Source organism: Coturnix japonica, chromosome 1, assembly GCF_001577835.2.
Source record: "Coturnix japonica isolate 7356 chromosome 1, Coturnix japonica 2.1, whole genome shotgun sequence".
Classification (NCBI taxonomy): Eukaryota; Metazoa; Chordata; class Aves; order Galliformes; family Phasianidae; genus Coturnix; species Coturnix japonica.
The window spans coordinates 38074755-38085812 of NC_029516.1; positions in this window are offsets into that span (position 1 = coordinate 38074755).

Consider the following 11058-nt stretch of genomic DNA (forward strand, 5'->3'; position numbering starts at 1 on the left):
TAATTATTTTCTTGTGATGTCCAGTAAGTTCATTTTTGCAGGGCATTTTATGTCAATAAAATTGAATAATTTCTAGGAATTTATTACAGTAACAGAATGCTTGGGGAAAATAAACATCATTTTTCAAAACACTGAAACATCTTAAGATGCTTGAAGCCTCCAAAATTAAAGGGGAAAATAAAAGACTATGTCATCTTCCTGCTGATTTTAATTAAATGAGAGGGATACAGTTCTAATTAAATTTTCTTCCTCAGTTTTAGCATTGGAAATTATTTGTTACATGTTGCTAGCATAACTTTATGCATTCAGCAAACAAGAATTAAACCCTTCATTAAACCTGAGGTGTGATAAGTTGCAGACCTGCATTAAGCTTGTCATGCTCTTGCATCAGCCTTGTCTCAAAGAATGAATAATATTCTGTCGGCTGCAGCATTTCATTTAGCTAATGAAAAAGTGTCTTCACGTTAGATGTCAAGTACTACAACAGGGTCACATTCTGCCACTTTTATTTAGTATTGCTTTACTCCATGTGTAGATGCATTGATGTGAGTGAGACTACTCACATAGACCAAATTGTGAATCACTTGTGAAGGTTTATTCACAATGGCCCTATTCATGCAAAGAGTTGCTCACCACAACATGAGTAATCGATTCATAATCGGCCCCAGCTTAAGGTACTATTCAGCTCTGGTAAGGATGGCAGAATCTGGCCCACACTGGCTTAGGGCCAGATTCAGACTTTTTAACCAAGATGAGTAGCTCCTTATTCCATAAGCAATGCAAATAAAGCCAAAGGGTCTATTTGTAAGGTTCTCTTTTTATTAAAAAAATCTTGAAAAGAGGCATTTCTGTGTATGCAAATAATTAGAATAAATTTCTATTCAAGGTAAATGATTTTAGTTTTCACTGGACTATACTACTACATCTGTTGGGACTTGTGTTTGAGTTTTTTGATTGTATCCATTTAACGATTACTCAGCGTGAGCAACTAATCTTTTCAGTGCTTCTTCAACATGTGGCAGATGCACTAAAAACAAAAGGAGGTGATTTACATAGCCTTCCTGCCAAGTTCTTTAATTAATGTTTGAGATATGTGGTCATCATGCAAGGCTGGGCAGTAAATTTCTAGGACTTCTTTGCAAAGAGTCCCTGTTCTGTTAAAAGAGAAAGTGAAATATTGTTGTAATTATTACTGTGAAGAATTTGTGATGACATAGTGCAGGGCTGTATTTTTTTCTTCCATGATTGATTCATTAACAATTTGAAAATGTTAAGCCTGTGTTTGAAGTCAAATTTTCGAACAGATGTAAATTTATCCACGAAAATTAAAAGTGCTTTCTATGATTTGTACAGACTCATGTGAATGATGGACAACACTGCATTTAGCAGCTAAGGACCATCCGCTTACCATAAAGGTGGTCAGAAGAGTTTGACACAACTGATGATTTCTACCTACAGTTTAATTGGCAGTGTTACACACCACAGAAATGTATCAATGAAGGCAACTTTTGTTGCTGAGAAAGAGTTGAAATGAACTATATTTCTTACTTCACTTCTTTAACGTCATAATATTTTACTCTGTCAAGTACTGAAAAATTCCAGTTCAATATGTTAAAAGCATTTCGTTTTGACTGTAAACTTTGTAGCAAAGCTGTGAAGTATGCGATTAACAAATGCCAACAAAATACAGTATTGTACATTTAATACTGAGATATTCTAAAATGATAGACATAAATACTTATGGTTGCAAAGGATGAAATATTTCAGTGTTTTCAAAATGACACAGATTAACTAATGTTTTCACAATAAATTTCCAGATATTTGCCTGTCTGATCAGAGATAAAACTGATCTTAGAGCACATAAACTGCTAAAATTCAGAATTATTCTGGGAGAAAAAGTTGTCTTTGGCAAAAGATGGTCTTGTGTTTTTTCTTTTTTTTTTTCTTTTTTTTTTTTTTTTTTTCCCCTCCAGAACTTTCATAACTATGTAACAACAAGTGGTTCACCCATCGTATCTTCAGAATACATTCTTCTTATCCCTCTACAATGATCATTCAGGTTTACCTGGAATGTGAAGGATAGTGAGGAGTTACCCAAAGCTTACTGTCATAGCTACTTCTTTATCCCACTTATTTAATGTCAATTCTGAGCAGCCTAAAGAAGCTGAAGTATTTATCTGGTTAAACTTGGTTTACAGCTGCTTTGTATTGCCAGTGCAACACAAAACAGCTGTGGTACACTGGTGGATTATCACTTGAAATATTGGCAGCATAAGTAAACTTACTAAATATTCAGAATGTAATGCTGCAGTAGTTTGAGAGAAAATATTTTAGATTTAAATTGTGTAAAATAAGCTGCAGACTGGGCAAGTGCTGAATGTGAGGTGTGTGTATGAGAGAGGCAGTATACAGCGAGTATGGAGGTATGATAACTGGGAACAGAAGAATAATCTTCTGGGAGGGGAGGAGACTCAGGGTGTTCAAATGCAGTCCACTTTGGGTGTCACTGATTTTTCAAAATAGGAAAAAAAAAACCACAGTGAAGCTTTCAAAATCCATCATCTTCTATAGAAATAGGGTAGTTGTGAGTCATCACATGAAACAGACCAAAACTTCCACATAGCTCGTGTTGCTCACTTTCATAATGTTGATTATCCCCACAGTAATAAGCAGTAGAATAGACTAAGAAATCCATCAGTGCATAGGCAATTATATTGATCAAAACCAAGGAGAACAAATAAATACCATTAATACGACTTCACTTTAAGGGATCAGAACAGTATTTATACTTTCTGCATGGCTAAAAAGATGATGTGACATGAGTGCTTTTCCTTGCTCATTTTCTAACTTCAGTAACACTTCATATTCCAACAGATGCCAACTGCTTCATCTCTCATAAGCTGGGGAGAACAGTGATGATCTCTGTGTCCTTTAAGTAATAAAAATAATAGAAGCAGGCTTAATCCTGCCTGCCTCGTTCCCCTGTGAGAATATCCATATGTGAACAAAATGCATGTTTGTCCCACAGTCATTACAGCAGTGCAAAGTCTTCTACTATAATTCAGCAGTTACAAAGGATTTGACTCTCATCTCCCAAACTGCTTTGTGAATGAGCAATTTATTGATGTGAAGAAGGATTACAAAGAGGTCTAAATCCCTTTCTTGTTAAAAACACAGGAAAATCCAGTCTGATAATGATTAATAAACTACTTGTAGGTGAAGTGAGGTCCTGGTTAACACTTTCATGTTTTTGCCCATTTGAGAAAGAATTCAGTTAAAATGAAAGTTTTGTTAAGCAGTGTCCTTTAAAAACAACAAAAACAACAACAAAATCAACAAAACAACAAATCAAATCAACAACAACAAAAAAGACAAGTATCTGAATCAGTATGACTATATTTACTCAGATGTATTTAGTCAAATGAATTTGTTTTAATCATTAAAAATGGAAAACAGATGAGATCTTGAACTGTGAAAAAGGCAAGATGAAACATGTTAATTGCATATGTCCTTCTGGACTACTAAAAATATATATTTTTCACTAATCTTTATAAAAATTAACATATAATGGAATATGGAAAAACTTCAGCTGTCACTTGAGCACATAAGATAAAATACAGAATTATTTTGGGAGCCTTTTAGAAAAAAAGTGGTTTGAAGTAGAGATCTGAATTAGTGAGTACTATTTAACAAATGCTTAGGTAATATATGCAATAAGAAAGGAGGAAAATTCATTCATTTTTTTGGGAGTTTATTGAATATATGGAGCCAGAAAATTCAGTGTTGACAAAGAGGGATGAAATTTCCTTTACTCAGAAATCTCCCTACAATCAAATCCTAACTGAAGTTAGAGGAAGTCTTTACAGAGACTTGACTTGGGACCAGAATATGATTCCTAATAAATAGTTAATAGATTTACAATACTAAATCAAATTGTTCTGGAACAACATCACTTGGTTTTCATGAATGATTTTTTTTTTAGGTAGTCTGTTCTGCTATTTTTAAAACACTGAACTTTAATAAATGACTGTTTTATATCTAATTGATTGCAGTAATAATCATGCAGGTTTTTCTGGTGAGTATAAGAGGGAAGAGTATGGACTGTATAGCTTTTGTTTCTCCCTCTTTAGAGAAGCCTGTTCTAAAGGGGATTGTTATTTTTATTTGAAAACAATTCCACAAATATGCTAAACTGGTAGCCCAGAGGCAGAATATTAACTCTTTATATAGAGTAATTCTTCTAATTCTCCTCAGGAATTTAAGCAAATAATGTAACTGAGATAAATAGAGAATCCTTTAAAAGTGCACATTTATCTACACTTCCTACTTATGCTGCTAAATGCTTAAAACAACACTAGGTCATAAATTTGCCTTTTCGTTCTCATTCTTTTGGCAGTGTTTCCTACACGCTGCACTTTTAAGAGTGCAGCTTGGTCTCCTCTCAAATAAATAAGAGCCATGGAAAGAAAAAACTGCAGCTACAAAGTAGTTCTAACCCATTAAATGCAGATGGCCCACAGGGGGTTTAATCATAAGAGAGAGAACACACATCATGCTGAAATATAGAGCTGTTTTCTATCACTTGTTACCATTTGAATGTCTATCCCAGGAAAGTGAATTCAATATATCTTCCTGGCCATCAGTTGCCCTCTGAGTACTCCCTCTCTCTCTGATGTAGCTAGATTTCCCTTTAGAACGTATAGAGATGAATGAGCTCTTACCACACGTAGAAGTGAAAGAAAACATTTCTTTCTGCACCAGAACAGATGAGATTCATCATTAAGAGAATGGATTTGACCTTGTCAAGTGGACCAAAGCAATTTATAAACAAACTCCTACAGGGGAGGCTACTTTTGGCCAAGTACTATATTAGCAGTGTTTTACTTATGCCCACTGCTACCTTACAATAACTTCACAAACATGCTGACTTCCTGAAATATAGGGTGCTGAGAGATACTGCAGATGTACCTAGAAACACTGGGATAGAACAGGGTTACTTTTCTCCCTAGAGGCTGTACAGAAATATATCCATCCACCTTGTTATCTTGTTCTTGCTTAAAGTTGCTGATCAGTTGTTGACTACTCAATTGAGTAATTTAAAAGAGTTTATTTATCAGAATATTATTGGGATAGGAAATACAAGCTCAGTGTGTTTTCTGCATTCAGGCTTAGAAAAGGGGAGTCAATGGCTTTCTACAAAATTCAAATGAGACCAAACTCTCATTTGTACTGCTTTTTTTTTTTTTTTTTTTTGTTTTGTTTGTTTGTTTGTTTGTTTTTTCTTCACTAGGATTCATGAATTTCAGATAGAAATTTTAACTTTCCTTCTTCCAAATCTGAATCACATATTCTTTTTAAGTGGGAACAACATTTCACTGGCTATGAAAGTACAGTGGTCAGCATTATGTCCTGCCCAACAATAATAAGCAAGGCAAGGCAGAAAAGAAAGGACATGAAGTGGCTCAGAGGCAGCCCTTTTGTATAGGAAAAGAAGACTGTGCCAATCCAAGGGGGTGGCAGCAAGGTAAAGTGGAGGAAAGTCTCACTCAATGTATAAGCTACATATCACTGATAAGAAAGATTTAGCTATGGCTTCTTAGACATGCCTACAATAACCTTAGTAATGTCAGCAGAGCCAGATAATGTAATAATCTTCCCTAGCCTCCAAAAAGGGAATCATGGAAAATTTATAGAAAGTGATTAACTAACATATTCACTTAGACCTACTCTACCTATGGGATTTATCTTCTGCATTAAAAAAAGTGCAGTTACTACTTACCTCAAAGTTTACAGTAATTTATACCCATGTTGCTTCATTAAATTTCTCAGATCTTTCATAAAGTATGGAGACTCCATCGTTTATGAGTAGTCTTATGCAAATAGCCAAGATTTTCATACATATTTTTGTGAGGGAGAAATACATTCTGTTCAAGGCTTAACTACTTCATCTTAGATGCTCTTTAATGTTCAAAAAGCACAAGGCAATGGTCTCAACCATGTTTCATTGCCCGGAGATAAAAATACTGACCTTCTTGAGGTCAGAACAACGAAAAGAATTTCCCAAGTCCTTAGGAACCACTACACTGCATATATCCATAGTTGCATAGCAGATTTATGCCTTACTCATCAATGGGTCAAGTTCTCAAGGCATTCTGATATTAGTCTGAGAAAAAATCCCCCCTATCTACTGCTTACAGTTATTATTCTGTTATTTATTAATGCACTCTCCCTTTCAATGTGTGCTATGTGTTTCTGAGTCACATACAGACATGATGGACCCAGTTACAATATTAATTTCTTCAGTATTATTACCACACTTCAACTCTGATTTCCAAAAGTTTAAGGAAGAATGGAGTCAAGACCTTGGGCCTTGGATCCACTATACTTAGAATGAAAATATGTGAGATATATAAATACGAAAAAAACCACAGCAAAGAAGTGATTATAACTGTGTAACATAATTACCTTGAATTTTTTTATTTATTGTTTTTTTATAAGTATGCATCTGTTTAGTCTCTTTAAGAGGAATATCAGGGCTCACTGGAAAGTTTATTACCCTGGGAAGAAATGTATTAATTTTGGCAAAGAACAAAAATACGCTTTATTGTTTGCCCTAAATGAAACAAACCCAAATCTGTCTCTCCACTTTTACACCATGCAGCAAACATTAAAGATGGGTGATATTTAATGAAAGTTATTTTCTTAAAGAACTAATACATCCTGAAATCAACCCTCATGTATCTAATCTGCCTGAAAATTCATCAGTGCATTAGTAAAGAGAAGATATTTTCCTGTAGTCAGTTTGGTCCGGTCAATGTCTGGAACAATCACATTTCTTCATTTTTACTCATTCAGTTCTAACCTATAATATATATATAATATATATATATATACCGTGTGCCCCAGTGGCGCAGAGGTAGGAATGCCACACTGCAACACTGGTAGGCCTGGGTTCGAATCCCCCCTGTGGCGCAAAGTGGTAGAAGTGCCGCTCTGCTACACAGGGGGTCGAATCGCAGGGGTTGGACTCGATGATCTCTAAGGTCCCTTCCAACCCGCACAAGACTGTGATATTGTGATACTGTGATAATCTAAGATGAAAAGTGCTATTTTCTATTTACTCTGCATTCCTGTATTTAACTGGAGACCTTCAAAAGTGTTCAGAGGCAAGAATTCTATAAACTGCAATAGCTACATAAGACATTTTATTTATTTTAACTTCTCCACCTCCATTCCTCTTTGGCATCCAAAATGCATACATAAAGTGTTGCCGTTACTTACCAGTTTGAGCTTAGAGTTCTTTGTTTTTATATAAAATATCTGAGTTAGATCTCCAGTTTGTCAAAGCAAAATAAAATTTAGTTTAAGTCTTCAAGATTTTACGTTTTTGTCTTTCTTTAGTTAATTTGCAGGCTGGTTGCGACCCATTGCATTGAGACTATTTGTAAAGCTGTGCGGCAATTCATATACTTTCTTTTATGGAGCCCTGATAGGTTCTTAGAGTCCTCCCATGAAATGATTTGACTGATCCAAAACTGGTTCTTTTGAATTGTCTTCTCTATTTTGTAGGATGTTATGAAGTTCTACAAGAATGATCTTGTATCATTCATTTTCCCAAATGTTCAGGCTGGGAAACCTAAAAGCAAGAACTGCCCATAATTATATACACAATGCTTGGCACAAGTAACTTAGTAAAATAATTCTTGTATGTCACCAAACTTAACTTCTCAGTTTCTTAATTTTTAGTTTTCACTCCCAAAAAATCTTTATTTACTGCTGTATGATTGTCTTCCATTTATTCGGCTTCTTGATACTCATGAACTAATTCTCTTAGTCATCATACAGCTTCTTTTTATTTCTTAACTGCATCTTTCTCTTCCTTAGTCCAGCATCTTCTTTTCCTTGGAGTCTTTATAAAGATTTTTATTTATGGGCCAATGTATTTTTCTGAATAAGTGTGTGCAATCTTTGTTTCTGCCGATGCTGTTTCATATGTGTTCCCAACTGAAAGGCTTCCTCCATTTAGTGTTTACTATGTGGGTGCAGTTTTTTTTTATCAACATCATACACTGACTGTAAATAGTAGTGAGAAAATCATGATAAATTTGAATTAAACAGAAGTTAAGTGTTTTTTTCACGAGAATTCTGGAGGAAAGAGAAGCAATTAACATTGCCTTGGATCTGACTTCACCTTCACGTGCTGCCCTTCTGCAAATTTCAAGGTCAGTGAAGGAACAGTACTTGATTTTTTTTCACTACAGTAGTATTTCACGAGGAGATACTTTAAATGTAGCTTTGTTTTTCTCAGAATGAGCAACAGTGTAAAAAAATCTTATATTGAATGTGGGGAGGCAATTAGTGGAAAAAGAAGAACATGCATGAACTACATGCTGTCAGGGGAGTTATTTGTTTTTTTTAAATACATTATTCATATTGAACAAATGAACTTTGCTTATGTCACAGAATACAAAGGATTTCCTGCTAGTTTAATAGCCATGATCTATCATCTCCCTTTTTGTCTTTTAGGAATTTTAAGTAAAGATCCTAGCTATCATATTTCTCTTGCCTTATCTTACCTGAAGATATATTTAGCTGTATTGTATTTCCACCTTTTAATGAGATATAGGTAAGGTTTTTCAAGGCAGAATTAGAAGTCTATTTATATTTGACTCACTTTTGTACCTTCTTCCCTGAGAATTCTCCCAATAAGTTTTCCTCTGCCTAGATAATAGGAGGTGAGAAGAAGTTTCTCAGCTCCTGGTCTAAGACTTAACTAATATCTAAGGCAAAGGAACCTTTCTTTAACACTGCAAAGCATAATTACAACAAGTGACAAAGCTATCATTCATCTCAAGGTTATAAAAGGGAATTTTACCACATGAAGAATTTAGAGGTACAAATTTAATTTCTGTTCCCATGAGTATGAAATCTAGTGAACATTTCTGGAAGAGAATAGAAACTTTTACTGATAATAATCGGTGTATGTTTGGTGGCCCTTCCAGGCAGGGGGGTTGGAACTACATGATCCTTGAGGTCCCTTCCAACCCGGGTCATTCTGAATCTACTTATTTATTGATAGAAGCCGCACTTACTCATGCCTTTTTTATTTTCTTTGCAAAAATGATTTTCTAAAATTCTGTCTTCAACAGATGGAAGCAGAAGGGCATTTCTCCTCAAAATACCTTAGTCTTGTTGCAAGGATAGCACTGAGATTAAAAATGATGACTGGAATTTTTTGGGAAGATGAAGGTGCTGAGCTTGGTTGCAGAAAATGTAGATCCCAATAATAATCCCACTTGTGTGATGGTTTTATATAGTAAGAAAATTAAAATCCACATTAAGATAGGTGAAAAGTGTTCAGTTTAAAAAAAAAAAAAAAGCAGTTAAAGGGCACAGAATATGCAATTTCTGCAAAGTAGGATCTGTAATCCATTTTCTGAGTTTGATTAAAAATATATATTCTTTTTCAGATTTAGTAAAGTTTACAGATAAATTGTATAGGCAATAAAATATGCTAGGTGGAAAAAATGACTGTACTTTCTGTGATGAAAGTACTGTAACTTTAATGGATTTTATGAACAGAAGCAAATATTAACAACCAATAACAACAATTTAATGTCTTCGCATCAGTTCTGAAACTTTATAGTAACAGCCACTGGTTTTATCCCCTTTCCTTGTGACAACTGTCCAAGTACCCTGGGGCTTTCAGGGGGGCTGCAGAGGGACTAGGTCACAGTTGTCCCATTCCAGACACAGCTGGTTCCAGATGGCTACAAGGCAGGCGAAGTCTAGCATCTGAGCTGGCTGTGAAACACTTTTATGTTGTTTCTTAATGCATTTCTCCATAATTGCAGTTATGGCTCTTTGATTTGCTGGAGACATATGGGAAGACAGAGATGGAAAGTAAGGAAGGAGATGAAGAAACATATTTAAAAAAATGGTATGCACAGGTCTGAGCAGATCTATCTCTCAAAAATTTTGGGGATAGGTAGTTACAGTGTCTTCAAGACTTTATTTTTGGTGATGTGAAAGTTTTCTATACCCTATCCGTTAATAGGAGGGGAAATCCCTCTGAGGAGGTCATCTGTGATGTTCATTATCTCTGAAATGTGACTATTTTATAAATCAGGTTCAAACAATGTGTAGTACACAAATGTATGCAAACCTCTGAGGGCAAGTATGTGGAAAGGTTCCTCCCTCTTCCTATTTCCTTCTCCCTCCCCACAAGCAAGGCTTGCAGATGTTTTCTTCTGCTCTTTATTCTTTTGTTCCTGTTTGGCTATGACCCTTACTCCCAACTGATTTTTTCTTTTTTCTTTTTTTTTTTTTTTGTCATACTTTGTTTTTTCCTGAGCCTTTGATCCTGTGCTTTGACTCTTGAAGCAATGAACACGACACTTACTTTGCTAGATTCATTTTACAGTTGTTTATCTCTCAAAGTTCCCATGAGCAATCATTTACACATAATTTAACAATGTCTTTCAAAAACCCAGGTCTAAGGACAGGTGACAATATAAGCTTGTATATGTGGATTAAGTACGTAGGATTACATTTGACTACCTGTCCAATCTTCCTTTGTTTTTGTTTTATTTTGTTTTGCTTTCAGTTTTCCATCTGTCAAAGGTTAAAAAAGATGATAAGTTACAGAACCAAGCTTAGAAGGCACCAAGCAAACTAGAGGCTAGGGATCCAGCATTAAGTCAGGACCAAACAGTACATTGTTCTCAAAAAGTTATATTGTCTTGCAAAAAAAAAAAAGAAAAAAAAAAAAAAAAAAGTGAAAAGTTATAGCTCTGAAGCTTTTCCTTCCCCTAGTTTCTGTGCCAGCCATTTCATATCATATCATATCATATCATTTCATTTCATTTCATTTTTCACTGAGAAAATTTGGAGAAAGGAATACTACCTCAAGGAAAATATATGTGCCTACACAGAAAACAATGCAGTTGCTGCAAATGAGCGTCAGGCACAGCATGTTGTGAAGATATCACACATATTCAATTTAGATTAACAGCTATAGGACTAGAAAGACTTTATTTCATGAAAGTCTGATTCAGA